Source organism: Humulus lupulus, chromosome 9 (genome assembly GCF_963169125.1).
Source record: "Humulus lupulus chromosome 9, drHumLupu1.1, whole genome shotgun sequence".
Classification (NCBI taxonomy): Eukaryota; Viridiplantae; Streptophyta; class Magnoliopsida; order Rosales; family Cannabaceae; genus Humulus; species Humulus lupulus.
This window is the reverse complement of record NC_084801.1, coordinates 77,733,454-77,751,609: the sequence shown is the minus strand read 5'-3', so window position 1 is coordinate 77,751,609 and position 18,156 is coordinate 77,733,454.

Below are 18,156 nucleotides of genomic sequence, written 5' to 3'. Positions count from 1 at the left end.
CCAGCACTTGATTGACCACGAGCTGGGAATTGCTATAACACTGGACGACCCTTGCTTTCAATTCCTTTGTCACTCTAAGCCCGGCTAACAAAGCCTCATACTCGGCTTCATTTTATTGATGCTTCGAATCTGAATCTCAGCACTGTATGGAATCGATGCCCCTCTAGAGAGATCAATATGACCCCAGCTCCAGATCCATTCTCATTAGATGAGCCATTCACTAATATTCTCCATAACTCCTACACTGGCTCCTTCAAAAGCTCCTCTTTATATCTGGTGCATTCAGCCACAAAATCAGCAAGGGCCTGGCTTTTGATCGAGGTCCATGGTGTGTACCATATCTCGAATGGGCTGAGTTCTACTGCCCATTTTAAAAGATGTCCCGACGCTTCAGGTTTTTGAAAAACCTGCCTTAGAGGTTGGTCAGTCATGACGTGGATTGAATGGAACTGGAAGTATGGTCTAAGCTTCCTGGAAGCTAATATCAAGTAGAATGCTATCTTTTCTATCAGCGGATACCGTGATTCAGCCCCAAGAAGTATTTTGCTTATATAGTACACTAGTTTTTGAGCACGGTCTTCTTCCCAAACTAACACGGCGCTGGCTGCATTTCTTGTCACGGCCAAATATAAGAATAAGGGCTCTCAAGAAATAGGCTTAGACAATACTGGGGGTTTGGTCATATGTGTATTTAGGGTGAGGAATGCCAACTTGCATTCCTCAGGCCATTCAAATTTCTTATTTCCTCTGAGAAAGTTGTAAAAGGGCAAGCACTTGTCAATAGACTTTGAAATAAATCGGTTTAACGCCACCACTTTTTTAGTCAAGCTCTGAACTTCTTTACGCAAGCTGGGAGAAGGCATCTCCAATAATGACCTGATTTTTTCTGGGTTCACCTCTATCGTCAACATACACTTCCGTATTTTTCCCGATCTGATCAACAAACATTCTGTTAACTAACTGATGGTAGGTAACCTTGGCATTCTTCAGCCCGAAGAGCATAACTTCATAATAGCATGCATTCGTTGGAGTCATAAAGCTATTATGCTCCTTGTCCGCATGATTCATCGGGATCTGGTTATATCCAGAGTACGCATCCATAAAAGACATGAGTTCGTATCCCACGGTGGCGTCTACCAACTAGTCCATTCTCGAAAATGGGAAGCAATCCTTAGGACAAGCTTTGTTTAGGTCTGAGAAATCAATCCAAGTTTACCATTTTTCATTCGACTATGGTAATAGGACAAGATTTGCGACCTAGATCAGGTATTTTGCTTCACGAATGAACCCGCACTTTAATAACCAAGCTACTTCTTCTTCCAATGCCTCAGCTCGAACTATTCCCAGACGTCTCTGTTTTGGGGATTTCGCAGGCACGCTTTTATCCAAGTTTAGGGTGTGCATGATCACTCTCGGGCTTATTCCCACCATGTCTTCATGAGACCAGGCAAAAACATCTAGATTCCCTTGCAGAAATTTAACCAGCTCCTTTTTCCTATCAACGCTAAGATTTTTTCCAATCTTAACGACTCTTGAAGCATCCGTGGGATCTATTTTTACCTCCTCGAGCTCCTCAATAGCTTGGAGCTCTGACCTGTCCTCGCCTATTCGTGGATCGATGTTATCATTTGGGGTGACGTCTATATCCTTTATTCCTTGAGGTTCTTCCGTCCCGGAGGAAACTTCCACTTCCAGGGACTCCTCAACTCTATCACTTTTGGCCATTGCTTGCTGCCCGAGTCGTGATTTTCCCTTCATGGAAATGCTATAGCATTCCCTGGCAGCGAGCTGATTACCTCTAACAGTGCATATTCCCGCAGATGAGGGGAATTTTATTGCCAGGTGGCAGATAGAGGTTATGGCTAAAAATGACACCAACGCAGGTCAGCATAAAATTGCATTGTATGCGGCTGGACAATCAATGACCACGAACTCGAGAAGCTTGGAGACAACCCGTGGACCTTCACCCAATGTTACCTGTAACTCGATTGTTCCTATAGATGCCGACCCTTCACTAGAAAACTCATATAGAAGGGTGTAGTACTATTTGTAGTAGCGGTCCTTATATATCGTATTAACAATCGAATCACGAAGGTAGCCTTCAGCTCGGTTATAGAAAATCCCATTGTTTCTAAGGTGGACCTAAAGAGTAGATTCACGAAACTTCCATTATCTTCTAGCGTCCTCCTAACTTTCCGGTTGGCGAGCTGAACGGTTATCACCAGAGTATCCTTATGTGGGAACTGGACATGGCTGCCATCTTCCTCTGTAAAACAGATTAGTTGTTTTTCCAATCACTGCTGCTTTGACAACCATTGCTCCAAGACAAACTCGACTACGTTATGGGATTTCAGCTCGTTGATATACCTCTTTTGGGCACCTCTGCTCGTGCCTACCAAATGAGTTCCTCCTGAAATGGTGGCTATATCTCCTCCTGTTATCGGAGGAGGATTGTCTTGATTCACCTGAGCTCCGGTTTGATTCATTGGAGCTTCCAAAGTTGACAGAGTGTTTTGTCCAAGGTCCTGTCCTGATGAGAGTCTCGATTTCATCCTTCAGGTGTCTGCAGTCATCAGTATTATGACCGATGTCATTATGGAATCGACAGAATTTTGAAGGGTGTCTCTCCACCCTTTGATTTTTTAACGGTTCTAGTTTCTTCCACAGAAGGCAAGCAGAATTTTCCAAGAAGATGTGTTCTCTAGTATCCGTGCGATTGGTATATGTTGCGTAGACTGGTTTAAATTTCTCCATAGAGTTGTTTTTCTTTGTTACATTCTGGTCGCCCTCACCATTTTCCTTTCTCTTGTTATTCCCCCCTTGGTTATTCTGGGTAACGGTTTGAGTCGTAGTCGCTACATCTGTTACCACTCCAACAGGCTGGACAAGGACTTGGCTGGTTCCTAGGATGGAAGCTCACGCCTCTTCTAGGTTAACCCACCTTTGAGCTCGAATCAAGAACTCAAAAACAGTACTAACTCCTTTCCTCTGTAGCTCTTGCCACAAGTCGCCTCCAATAAGGATTCCCGTTCTTATTGCCATGAGCTTAGAACTCTCATCAGCGTCTCTAGCTCGTGCAGTGCTTTCAATGGTTCACCAGGTTGTTTCTTAACGTTTGCCAGAGAGTCAGCTTTAATCCTACCTGCTTGAGAAGACCCGAATACTCTATTGAAATCAGCGGAAGAGCTCTTCCAGGAGTTGATTAAATGCCTCTTGTACTGTTTGAACCATTTCCTAGCTGGCCCAATCAGAGTCGAAGGGGATATTAAGCATCTTAGCTCGGGCCCAATGTTGTGGGCCATCATCATGGTGTTGAACATCCCCAAGTGGTCAGACGGATCTCCATCTCCATCAAACTTTGACAAATGTGGTATCCTGAAACCTTGTGGATATGCAGTTGCCACAATATTTGGGGCAAAAAGCTCAAGCTCATCCTCTAAATCACAATCAACTTTCTCTTTTTCCGATAGGAGCCTTTTCATTATCTCCTCCATCTGGGCTAACCTTTCGAGGGTTTGGTCCCTAATTCCTTGGTTATTCTGGGGCTATTCAACAACTCCCATCCTATTGTAAGCGTTCTGCGGGTTGTTGTCCCTCCAAGTTTGGGCTTGGTTTCGTGGGACATTCCCGTTATCACGTACCTCGGAAGGACCTCCCCAGTGACGTACAAGTGTAACTAACTCCTTCATTTCGAGATGAATTTCATCTCTGCGAGTTTGAACGATCTCATAGATCAGGCAATGGATCGAATCGGGGACTCTGAGCCGAACTCAAGTGATTTCTCATATCGCCTTTGGACCTGCCACTTTGGTGGCTCTCAGTCCAATAACTTCCATTAGCAAAGCTGATTGCTCACAGTTGAGGCTGAGGATCCGAACTATTGACTCAGGTCCACGGGACATAAGTAGTGGCAGACGGAGGAGGATTTCTCCTGCTATCCCCATAAGCATGAATGTCCCACACAAGCGAAGGAGGATTTCTCATGTTGTTTCCATGAACTGGAATATCCCATCCAGAACGAGGCGGTGTCGGATGTCTTATGAGTGATGGGGGATGCCTGACTGGCGAGGCAATTCTTGTCCCATCAGGGCGAACTTAATTAGCCCGTGGTCACTTCGCCCCACCATTTCTAACTCTTTGCACCTGACGATCCGATCGTGATGCAGGAATATTGGTTGGAACATTTTGTCTCTATGAGCCCGCTCCGACTCATAGAGAATTAACCATTGTTGCTGGAAATAAATAAATAAAATATAATGATATAAAACATATAATAAATATCAGATTTTATTTGGAAAAGTAAACATGATGCATGAATGCAACATATATAAAACACATAATAATATATACTAATCCATGATAAATTAATTTGAAAATTAATGGACCGCATTGGGGTAGGTCTGACTAACTCCTAATTAATTTTGAGACAAATATCAATTTCATAAGTTAAACTTAAAAATCGATTTTTCACTTTTGACTTGTGAACTACTGCTAGTTTGGTCAAGATGCACTAGTCGTGCTTGAAAGCCTAGATACACCTTTGGAGTGTAACCCATGATTTTCAATAAATGACTTAACTCAAGACTGTGCCTTAGGGTCAATCCAACTTGAAATACATCACTAATTATATTCTCATAAGTGATGTCAACCTTGAGATAAAATAAACATATTCAGAATTCTTTCCTTAGGGAGGCCACGAACGGAGGCGACACGAGGCCCTTCCTATGCCTCTCGGTGTTCAACCAATAACTGAGACCATGGGACTTATTGTCATAACTCCCTCTCCCACTCATTATTTTGGAAAAGTGTGTTTTTCACAAAATCAATATTTTTTAATTTAGTTTATAAATATAAATTTCATTATTTTTACCAAATGTGTACGCCCTGGTTTTCCCGCGGGCTGATTAGCAAGCCGAGCTGCTGACTAATCGTAGTTATCTCATGAACTCCCCTAAGACCGGAGCTTCTGTTGTTAGCTCGAGGAAGCCCATAGAGCTCGCCTCCATTTTCCAAGACTGGACCAGGCCCCCTGAAGGCCGAAGGTCAAGTCCAGTATGAAGCTCGCGTTACGAGCTGGATATGGAGCTATGACCCCTTAAGAAGTAAACACACGCAAGGTAAACGTGCATAAATCAGGCATCACGTGTCTGATATCCCCCTGACTTCTCGGGCACGCAGCAGGAACGTGCGTGTTCAGACACCCACGGTGGGGTTGGGCCGTGCGCCCCATTACTTCCATACCTATTGATTTGACCACACTTATGTGTCAGGTTTAGGAATTAATCATGAATGCCACAGAATTGATACGACAAGTAAGAAGGTCACGGGATGACCTCCCTACCAACTTCCAGGTGCCTTCTCCTATAAATATGGAGACCCTGGGAGTTGATAGGGGTTGGAAAAATAACCTCTTGTAAGAAATACTTTGTAACCAAATACTCAGTATAGATCAATAATATTGACTAGTGGAGTAGAAGGATTTTTAACCTTCGAACCACTTAAAAACATTGTCTTGAGTCACCCCTTTTGTTCTCTAAGATCATATACCTATTTCGGTTCACATTTAGCACTAATCCTTTTCGCTCCTTCTCTTAATTATCTGTTGGCGAAGAACCGCGTCAACAGTTTGGTGCTTTCGTTGAGAGCCATTTTGATTAGTGCTGCTGCAAACATCCAACTATGGTGACTACTCGATCCAGGCATGGTAACGAGACAGAACAACATGATGGGCAGGAGGCTCATCATACCACCATCCCTGATGAACAAGTTCCTGAAGTGCAGCAGCGGCCAGGAAAACAGCCGGCGGGCCAAGACGATACTAGTAGTTCGGCGCCTCGGCCGCCTAATCCGAACCCGTGTTATTATACTGCGCTGGAGATGGAGAATGCTCAACTGAGGAGCCAGTTAGCAACGGCCAGCCAGCAAATCAAGGATATCCTGCCCTGACTACCCGCTCTCACAACCGACGTTAACGTTGGAGAGAGGCAAGGTGAGGCTCCTAAGTCTCGCCGGGGTAACCGGTCCAGGCATAGCCAATCGGATAGACTTCCAGCAGCCAACTCCACCCCTTCATCACACCATCGAGATGCAAACTTCGGGGAAATGCCTAGAACCAGACAGCAACAATACAGCCGTTCGGTTAGGACATCAACTCCTAGCTCTCAGCCATCCTCGAGGATGCCCAGGGGAAACCGAGGAAATTCCCGAAGAAGATCCGGGGAGGGCTCGCGACGTCAGCTCGTCCCCGACGACCGTCCGGCGCCTCGTCCCGATCGCCCGGCGCGGGACCAGCAGGTTGGCAGGGCCGAAAGGCCCCTACCAAACTTGATCCGTCCAGACAGATCTAGGATTGCCTCCCCCGTCAGGCATCCTCCATCTCCTATTAGATATCCGTCTCCACCTCGGCCCGTCCAGGACATCCCAGCCTATGGGAGTAGGAGGAACCTGCCATCAACTGGACCTTCCCAGCGTAGCAGGGCGCCAGGGGAAATCTCAGGTCATCACCGCCAAAGGCGGACTCCAAGCCTATCCAGCAGGAGCCACTGGACCGGCAGTCGCCAAAGTGATCTCTCTGGAGGAGACCTGCACCAGCGGTTGAGTTCGGCACAAGGTCACCAGAGCACCCAGGGAGGTGACCTGCGAGATCGCCTCAACTCTCACAGAGAAGACCGAGCTGGAAGTGGTGGCCAGGCTCGTTCAGGGGGGGTCCTGTCCCAAATACGCAACGAAGGGAATGTCCCAAATAACCTATCTCAAGACAGGAGGGGCAATAACCCACCAAATGTGCACAATGGATCCGGAGCTGTTGAACAGCCCCAGAATAGCCAAGGACATCAGGACCAAACCCTCGATCGCCTGACCAGATGGAGGAGTTGATGAGGAAACTTCTATCAGAAAAAGAAAAAGACGAATATGATTCAAGGGATGAGATGGAACTCTTCGCGCCCAACATAGCTGCAACGGCATACCCGTCTGGTTTCCGTATGCCTCACCTGTCAAAGTTCAATGGGGACGGAGACCCCTTGGACCATTTAGAGATGTTCAACACCCTAATGATGGCCCATAATATTGGCCCGGAGCTGAGATGCTTGATCTTCCCCTCCACACTGACCGGACCTGCTAGACAGTGGTTCAAGCAAAGTAAAAAACAGTCAATCAGCTCCTGGAAGGCCTTCTCAGCCGACTTCAAAAGGGCATTCTGAGCCTCTCAGGCCGCCCGTGTTCAGGCCGACTCCCTGGCCAACGTGAGACAGCAGCCCGGTGAGTCTTTGAAGGCCTACCTGAGCAGATTGGCAAACGTCGCTGCTCGGGCTAGAGACGCGGATGATAGCTCTAAGCTCATGGCCATGAGAACCGGAATCCTTGTCGGAGAAGACCTATGGAAGGATATACAGAGGAAGGGAGTCAGCTCGGTCAATGAATTCCTTAACAGGGCCCAAGAGTGGATAAACTTGGAAGAAGCCGCGGCCTCAGCTGCGGGAACCAGCCAGGTTCCCGATCAGCCCGCTGGAATAGGGACGAAGGTCGTGGCAGCGACCCCAGACGTCACACAGAACAACTAGCCTGGTGGAAGCAAAAGAAAGGGCAATGGCGAAAACAGTCAGCACGGCCAAAAGAAGAATAAGTCTGCAGATAAGTTTAAGCCCATTTTCACGATGTATACCGAGCTCACTCAGTCCAGGGAGAGTATCTTTCTAGCCAACTCTACTCGAGTCCCCTGGAAGAGGCCGGAGCCATTGAAGCACCACAATGGAAAGAGAGACACTTCCAAGTTTTGCCGTTTTCATAACGATGTGGGCCACAATACCGACGACTGCAGGCACCTAAAAGATGAGATCGAGACTCTCATCCGAGCCGGTCCCTTGGCACAATACTCACGGAACAGGGTTCCGGCGAGTCGACCTGCTTCAGATGTCCCAGTCAGTCAGCCCGGGCCTCGGATAAATCAGGATGTTCCTCCTCCAGTGGTCGGAGGAGAGATATCCACCATCTCTAGAGGACCGCACATGGCTGGCACGAGCAGAGGCGCCCAGAAGAGATACTCGAATGAACTAAGGACTCACAACGGAGTAGAGTTCGTCCCGGAGCAGTGCCAGTCAAAGCAGCAGCGATTGGAAAGACAACCAATCATTTTTATGAAGGAAGATGCAGGCCATGTCCAGTTCCCTCATAATGATCCCTTGGTTGTAGCAGTCCAGCTCGCCAACCGGAGAGTGAGAAGGGTGCTAATAGACAACGGGAGTTCGGTGAACCTCCTATTCCGGTCCACCTTAGAGAAGATGGGTTTGACCGTCGCCGAGCTAAAGGCAACCTCCATGATGCTGTATGGTTTTTCAGGAGAAGGATCAGCGACAATAGGGACGATCGAGCTAGTTATCACCCTAGGGGAAGAGTCTCGGATAGTCTCCAAGCTACTCGAGTTCATGGTCATAGACTGCTCCGCTGCTTACAACGCCATTTTGGGCCGGCCTACGCTCATAGCTTTCGAGGCCATCACTTCCATCCGACACCTCGCCATGAAGTTCCCCACTTCGACGGGAATCTGCACGATCCAGGGCGATCAGCTCGCTGTCAGGGAATGCTACAGCATTTCCATGAAGGGAAAATCTAAACCCGGGCAGCTAGCTATGGCCATTCTGAGTGAAGAGGAATCCCAGGAACCCTTTGTTGGTTTTTATTGATCAAATCAGAGATTATGCGCAGCGGAACAACAATCAAATTTTCAGATTAATCCCATAAGATTTCTAGATCTACTTCTTCACACTCATATATATATTGAATCAAGGACAAGAATAGAAACATTACCTCAGGTACTTCCTTGCTGCTATCTTTTCCTATGGCTGAATCCTTGAGATCTCACACCAAGATCTTCCAAAATGTTCTCAATCACCCAAAGAACGAGTGTGGGCTCGCTATACAAATAATAGGCAATAACTATTTATCAGATATTCTCAACACATGAGATCTGACAAAGTTTGGACCTAGGTTTTGTGAAGAACAATGACCTTTGTTTTATCACTGATCTTTTTCTCTGAGAGAATCCTAGATATTTTTCTATCCCTGAAAACTTACGTTCTGTGAAAACTGATATCCAATATTTAATAATATCCAATATATTAAAATATTTGTTATTTTAAACAAATTCAAAATAACTGATCAGTTATCAGATTTTTGTTTAAATAATAATATTTAAATCAAATCAAAATATCTCATTATTTATTTAATATTTAAATAACTAAAATTGTGGAATCAAGAGACCAAGTCTATTTCTTATGCGTGTAGCACAGTGCATGTGCACTGTGCCACACGTGTACCACATGCATGTGCATGCATGTGATTTTTCCCAATTTTTATTATTATTTAAATACCAAAAATCCCAAAAATAAATTAATTCAAAATTAATTATATTTTTGTTAAATCAAATAATTAATTAATTCTTAATTAATTAATTTCACATAATTAAACAATAATTATGTTTGATACATAGAAAAATATTTTACTTATCACATAAGTCCTTTTTACCCATTTTTGTATTTGCCTTTGACAGTGATTGTTTGAGCCATTCTGGGGACCATGGACCTATAACATTAAGCTCCAATAAATTGAAACTAAATAATTAAACTCTTTAATTATAATAGTTAATTTATTAATTCTGATATTACTCCACTATAAATTCAGAATTGCACTCTTTATGTTATAGATATACTTTTACAGAAATCTTTTTCTTAAGTCGTCCATTGATATAACCATCTTACAATAGTTCAACCCTCTAATTAATTAGTTCATAAATTAGAATGGAAGAATTACCATTTAACCTTTCTAATTTATTTCTTATTCCTTAAGTACCATTAATTCACTAGTGAATAATTAATCTATAATCTAATTATAGATTTGAGCTCAAAATCATTCAGTTCTAGAATTAACCCTTAAGGGAACTAATATACGATCCGTTAGGAAAGATTAGATTCCGTGTTGTTGATACATGTTCCCAGCCATCCATGATATTAAATCTCCAAAACAAAAGTCATTAGCCTCATTCTTTGAAGAGACCTTAACGAGTGAATCAAAAGATTTAATAAACATGAACAGGAGTTCATGAACACTCAGGATTTAGGTTGATCTATAAATGATCATCTGTTATGATATGAATTACAAGTCTTTATTGTTAAATGGTTTTTGGATAAAGACTTTAATTCACATCGATCCATGTCATATATAATCATATTATATAAAGCACCTTTACCGAGATGTCTTACCACATCAATAATCCGAATCTAGATTATTTGTATCATTATGATACTCAGTAAACCGTACTTACAACTCCAATTAAAGAATTCCATAACTTTAATTTGTCGTTGTTGACCATTTTTATTCATTCATGTGATCTTAATTCTCTCGTACTAATACAAGATCACATCCTCAATAATGAATATGGAATTTTTCTGATATTTACAAAATTATTCAAACAATAATTTAACAATCTAAATATGACAATAATAATAAACCATTGTATTTATTTATTCACAGAAAAAACAAATGTCTTTACATGCTTTTAGGACACACTCCTAACACCCTTGGCGGCTCCTGAGATTGAAAAACCTCAAAGCGCCAAAGGGGAAAATGTCGCCTTGAGTGAGGACATTGACCCCCGAGTAGGTGAAGACAGATCCGAGCTCCAGGTTATTGAGGAGCTCGAGGAGGTGAACCTTGATCCACAAAATCCATCACGGATGGTCAAGCTCGGGAAAAACCTCAGTAGCAAGAGGAAGGCGAAGCTGATTACGTTTCTGCGGGCTAACTTAGATGTATTTGCCTGGTCCCACGGGGACATGGTGGGAATTAGCCCGAGTGTCATCATGCACACGCTCCACCTGGATAAAAGCGTTCCTGCCATGTCTCAGAAGCAAAGACATTTAGGAACAACCCGGGCTGAAGCCCTAGAAGAAGAAGTCGCCAGGCTCAAAAAATGTGGCTTTATCCGTGAAGCCAAATTTCCAATTTGGGTCGCCAACCCCGTGCTAGTTCCAAAGCCCAACAGGAAGTGGCGAACCTGCATTGACTTCTCTGACCTGAATAAAGCCTGCCCCAAGGATTGTTTTCCATTACCAAGGATCGATCAGCTGGTGGATGCCACGGCAGGGCACGAGCTAATGTCCTTTATGGACGCGTACTCAGGCTACAATCAGATCGCGATGAATCCGGCGGACCAGGAACACACCAGCTTCATGACCCCGACTAATGTCTATTGCTACAAGGCCATGCCTTTCGGTCTGAAGAACGCCGGAGCTACCTACAAAAGATTAGTAAACAGAATGTTCGCGGACCAGATCGGAAAAAACATGGAAGTGTACGTTGATAACATGCTAGTCAAGTCAAAGACTGCCGACAACCATGTTTCCAACCTGAAAGAATGTTTTAAAATACTACGAGAATACGGCATGAGGCTCAATCCCCAGAAATGCACTTTTGGAGTCGCGTCAGGAAAATTCCTGGGGTGCATAGTCAATACCTGAGGAATCTAGGCAAACCCCGACAAGATCAGGTCACTGCTCAAGCTTCCTTCGCCCAGGTCGCGGAAAGATGTCCAAGGCTTAACAGGGAGAGTGGCAGCACTGAACCGGTTTATTTCTAAGTCAACCGATAAGTGTTTTCCCTTCTACAATGTAACGCCCTACTACCTTAGAGCCGTTACTAAGTGAGTTTAAAATAGAAATTGTGCATTTAATTGACTCAAAGTGGTTTCTAAAACCAAAAGTGTGATTAAACCAGAGTTTAAGGCTGTATTCTTTTAAAATGTTTAACTTCATTGAAAACGTTAGATATAAAACATCTGGGATCCCAAAATAAGGTTTACATAATGTTTACAACACCAAAATAGATTTACACTTGATCAGCTATCAAAAGAATGGTTAAATACAGCCATATACAAAATGCCCCCAACCAAAGCAGTCGGGCAGGCCGAACATGTACGCGCCGCTCCCATGCTCTCCATACTCATGGCCGGTTGACTGACTCCTTGCTTTTACCTGCCACACGGAGCACCCGTGAGCCGAAGCCCAGCAAGAAAACCCAAATAACACATAACATATGCAGATAATATCACTGGCATAATTCACTGATAAATAGGAATTCATTAATTAAACAAGCACGGCCATGCCGCCCCAGAGGCCTTACCAAAGCTTGGGGGTCTCGGTCATTACCGTAGGATAACTCATGTATCCCTTGGGTCCCACCATCGCTATAGCATCCCATGTGCTGAGCGTTACTTCCGGCCCCGCTGCCGTACCCGGCCTACGCCGCTCTCGGCCTTAGCCGTTCATTCCATTACAATCATACATATAACACATTCAGAAATAACCATTCAAACATACAATAATTTATCTAAGATTACACATTCGCACACAACACAATCTAGGGCTGCGCCCCCGCAATCACACAGTGGGCCTATGCCCTATTCTCAGGTGTTACGGTTTTCTTACCTGTATTCCGTGCTTTCCGATGCACCACGATCACGAGCACGGTCCACTAGTACGAGCCTCCCGAAATCCTAGTCACAACACACAAAAGACACTTTTAACAACCTTAAATGAGCTTCCAGGCCAAGCTCTAGTACTCAGAACGTTGAAATTCACCAAACATGGTAAAAGACTCAACCCCGAGCACCCTAGGTTAAATTCCCAAGCCTAAAATCTCAAAATCCCAAAATCCCTTAAGCGCCGCGGCATAGGCCACCCATGCCGCGGCATGCCCCCCAAACAGAACCCCCAAAGGCTCCAAAACAGGTAAGGGCCGCGGCATTTCTTGGGCCATGCCGCGGCCCGCCCTTCTCCATCAGCATACCACTTCTTCGAAGGGCCGCGGCTCACCAAGAACCATGCCGCGGCTCGACCCTTCGAACCCAGAAAAACCCACCATTTTACTCTCTAATCCTCACCTTAAACCATCCCAAACACATATCTCAACCACAAAACTCCATTCCAAACTTTACATGAACAATCTAACACCCTATAAACACTAGAATCAATTCAAAACATCAACACACCCAAGATCCACTCCTATGATTTCAAATTTCAGCAACTAACCCCAAAACCCCACAATGTTTAGCTTAGGCATTTAAATTCCTTAAATCAAAACAAAATCCATACTTAGATATGTATAAAACCTTTACCTCAAATGAAGAATCCACACAAGTCCTTGATCCCCTCCTAGACTCCCACTTCTCCTTCTCTTCTTCTTCTTCTTCTTGCTTGCCCTAGCCTTTCTCTCCTCTTCTTTTCCTTCTCTTCTAATTTTATCAAGACACTCAAATGCCCAATACTCCAAACCGTGCCCCCCTATATCCCAGCTGCCTTTTGTCTATCACCCTTGCCAAAAGACCATTTTACCCCTTCTTAATAATCCTTCCTAACTAAACCTTCAAGGGCACATAAGTCTTTACACTTCTATTTCAATTCTATCACTTTCCATCTTAAAACTTGTTACCCACCACAGTTACAAATGGTTACCCAAGTTACCCAATAACCAATAACCAACCACTCATTCTCAACTCAACTTATAAGATTCCCAAAGTACCCCTAGGCTCCTCCCGAGCCGGGTACAACATCCCGTTGTGACTTTTAAACTAATTGGCTCACTAGGACCGTCTCGATGCGTGCATCCTGATAAAAACACCACCTCACATGGCACAATTCACATAGTAAAATTATCACAGATATGCCCTAACATGGCCAAATTACAATCATGCTCATTATAAGACAATCAGGTCTACATGCATACTAATTCACATAGTCATGCATCTCAAATAATCAATTAGTCATATAACGTGCATTAAATGATAATCATGCATAAAACTCAATAGAAACACACACCAAATCCCATCATGCCCTCCAGGCACACTACTCCAGGCCCTTAAGCCTTAACACTGAATTTGGGTCGTTACATACAACCTGCTCCGAGGAAACAAGAAGTTTGAATGGACAGTAGAGTGCGAAAGCGCATTCCTCGACCTGAAGGCACATCTGGATGAACCACCCGTGCTTTCCAAGCCCAAGGCAGGCGAGCCTCTTTTTCTCTACCTAGTTGTCACTGAGGATGCAGCTAGTGTCGTACTGGTACGAGAAAAGGACCAAGTTCAGAAGCCAGTCTATTACATCAGCAAGAGACTTCTCGGGGCAAAATCACGATACCCATTGATGGAAAGATTGGCGTTCTGCCTAATCAAGGCCTCGCGAAAGCTCAGGCCGTACTTCCAATCCCACTCAGTACACGTCATGACCGATCAGCCTCTAAGGCAGGTTTTGCAAAAACCTGAAGCATCGGGACGTTTGTTAAAATGGGCGGTCGAACTCAGCCAGTTCGAGATTTTCTACACTCCACGAACTGTTATAAAAAGTCAGGCCCTCACCGATTTCGTGGCAGAATGCACGGGATTCCAGGAGAATCCAGCAGAGGGCTCATCTTAGCTCACCTCACCCCAATCGTTGTGGAAGATCTTTGTAGATGGTTCATCCAACGAGAACGGCTCCAGGGCCAGAATCATTCTGATATCCCCCGAGGGACATAGATTCCACTCGGCGCTAAGGTTCGGGTTCAAGGCCTCCAACAACGAGGCGGAGTACGAAGCTTTGCTGGCTGGCCTGAGGATAGCCAAGGAGTTAAAGGCGAGCTCTGTCCAGTACTTCAGTGACTCCCAGCTCGTGGTAAACCAGGTCCTGGGCGAATATCAGGCGCGGGGACCCAAGATGGCTGCCTATCTGGCAAAGGTAAACGCTGAGCTGTCCGCATTTGAGCGAGGATCAATCGAACAGATACCTCGGGAGCAGAACACTAATGCAGATGCTCTTGCCAAGCTCGCCACCTCAGGAGAGATGGAGGCCTTGGGATTGGTGCCGATAGAATTCTTGAAAAAACCAAGTATAGAAGGAGATCGGGCGGAGGTCGAAATGATTGACGCTAGGCCGACCTGGATGACCCCCATTCTTGAGTATCTCGTCGAGGGCAAGCTGCCTAAAGGACGTAAGGACGCACGATGAATCTTGTATCAAGCTCCGAGATATACGCTGGTCGAGGGGGTGTTGTACCGACGTGGGCATTCCCTACCTCTCCTCCGGTGCATTCTTCCAAGTGAGGCAAAGGCCATCCTGTAGGAAGATCACGAAGGATTCTGCGAAGACCACACTGAGGGGCAGAGCCTGGCCTTAAAGGTTCTCAGGCAAGGGTATTACTGGCCGACTCTATCCAAAGACTCGATCTCATACGTGAAGAAGTGCGACAAGTGCCAGCGATTCGCTGCAGTTGCCCAAGCTCCTCCAATCGAGTTGAAAATGATCTCGGCCCCTTGGCCATTTGCCGTTTGGGGAATAGACTTAGTAGGCGCCCTACCCACTGGAAAGGGCGGGGTCCGTTACGCCGTGGTAGCCATCGACTACTTTACCAAGTGGGCTGAGGCAGAGTCGTTGGCAACAATCACGTCTAAAAAGGTGCTTGACTTCGTGGTTAAAAGCATCATCTGTCGCTTCGCCCTGCCCAAGAAGATCGTCTCCGATAACGGCATTCAGTTCGACAGCGACCTTTTCACCGAGTTCTGTGAAAGACATGGGATTGTGAAAAGTTTCTCCTCCGTGGCCTATCCTCAGGCTAATGGCCAGGTCGAAGCTGTCAACAAGACCTTAAAGGTGAGCCTCAAGAAAAGATTAGATGAAGCAAAGGGGGTCTGGCCAGAACAGCTCCCCCAGGTCCTATAGGCATACCGGACCTCGCATCGGACTCCTACAGGTCATACTCCCTTTTCTTTAACTTTTGGGAGTGAGGCAGTCCTCCCCGTGGAGATAAAGGTTCTTTCACATAGGGTCCAATCTTACGACCAAGATCGAAACCACGAGCTCCTGTGCCATTCCCTCGATCTGGTTGAGGAAAGGCAGGAGGATTCGCAACTCCAGCTCACCCATTATCAGCAGAAAATCGCCCGCTACTTCAACACCAAGGTTAAAAAATGCACCTTTAGCATAGGCGACTTGGTCCTGAGAAGAGTTTTCCTCGCCGGAAAATATCCCAAAGACGGAGTTTTGGGACCGAACTGGGAAGGACCATACTAGGTCATCGAAGTCATCAAGGAGGGAACTTATAAGCTAGCTCGACTTGATGGAGGGGCGGTCCCGCGAACTTGGAACGCCGTCCACTTAAAGAGATATTACCAATGATTTACTTGTAAGGCCTAGAAAGCCACTTCTTATGTATTAATGAAAATCAACTTTTTATGCATATTTGCAAATGTAATATAAAGTAACCACGAAAGACCTTTTCCCAGTTACTTGGGGGGCATATGGTACGTGGATATAACCAGGTCTCCTTAACAACTTAGAAGTTGATTCTTATCGATTGACCGTTGTTTTCTTAAAAACGTGAGATATTGATAAGGGTTAACGCTAACTAAGTCCTATCCTGGTTTTAACCGGGTCATAAAACTTAGAAGTTGATTTAAATCTGTTGATCGTTGTTCTTCTTAAAGAACTCGAGATATGGATAAAAGTTAACACGAACTAAGTTTTCAAATTAAGTTCCTTGTTTTAACCGGGTCATAAAACTTAGAAGTTGATTTAAATCTGTTGATCGTTGTTCTTCTTAAAGAGCTCGAGATATGGATAAAAGTTAACGCGAACTAAGTTTTCAAATTAAGTTCCTGGTTTTAACCGGGTCATAAAACTTAGAAGTTGATTTAAATCTATTGATCGTTGTTCTTCTTAAAGAGCTCGAGATATGGATAAAAGTTAACGCGAACTAAGTTTTCAAATTAAGTTCCTGGTTTTAACCGGGTCATAAAACTTAGAAGTTGATTTAAATCCGTTGATCGTTGTTCTTCTTAAAGAGCTCGAGATATGGATAAAATTTAACGCGAACTAAGTTTTCAAATTAAGTTCTTGGTTTTAACCGGGTCATAAAACTTAGAAGTTGATTTAAATCTATTGATCGTTGTTCTCCTTCAAGAACTCGAAATATGGGTTAAAGTTAACGCGAACTAGGTTGTAACGCCCTGGATAGCCAGGACCGCTACACTGTGTGTTTATAAAGTGCCAGACTCGCTAATCAAGTCATTAAAGTAAAAATGTGTTATTGAAATAGTAGAGGGACTAGGGTTAAAAGCGTTTTGGTCTCAAAAGATACATTTTCACTGCTAAACATTGTTTATGTACATGGGATCCCAAAAATGACAGTTTAAAAGCCATACTACAAAAGTTACAAAGTTTATATACATTAACAGCCATACTAAGGCAAAATGAGCAGTTAGGTGATCTCCGTCCTGACACACTCCTCGATCGTGGTGATCGAGCGGCTGGCTATGTACATTTCACTTCGGAGCTCTCCACCTCAGGACTGGTCTAGCTTGCTCTTGCCTTTACCTGCACCACGTAGCACCCGTGAGCCAAGGCCCAGCAAGAACACATATCAACAATAGAACATGCACATTTAGCTGTCAAGTCAATCTCACATATGGCATCTCATAAACTTCAAGCATATCAATAGTCAAGTATTTCATATTCAAAGCATATCAGCTCATATAACACAATGCACAAATGATAACCAGGGCTAGTGCTCGCAAGCTACTCCCTCTGTTATCCTATTATTTCTGGCTCCCAGTGGCCAATTCGCGCCCCGTGCGCTAAAAATCATGAACGGTACTCTTAGACCGCTTATACATGTCCCTTGGCATAATACCAACGATGACACAAAACAGTTCTCGGGAGCACTTAGTCCCATCACAATCATACACTCGGGTGCAGTGTTCTTACCTTTCAATTTACTGATTTCCGATGCCACGTAGCCACAAGCGCGGTCCTCTACCCCGAGCCTCTCCAAATTCCTAATCAAAACACAAATATAATATTCTTTGTCATTAACCAATCCAAGACTACCTTCCCGGTACCTAATCCACACTCTCGGAACCCCCAAAACCTTAGAATAACACCCCGGAGGCATCCCCCGAACCCCCAGAGCAAAGACCAAAAATTGCAAAATTTAACTCCCTGAAATTTGCCTTGTGCCGCGGCACCACATTCCTTGTGCCGCGGCACCCACCTCCAGAGACCTCTAGGCCGCGGCAAGCAAAAGCCATGCCGCGGCACACCATCGCAGACCCAGATTTCTGGGTTTCCCTTCGCA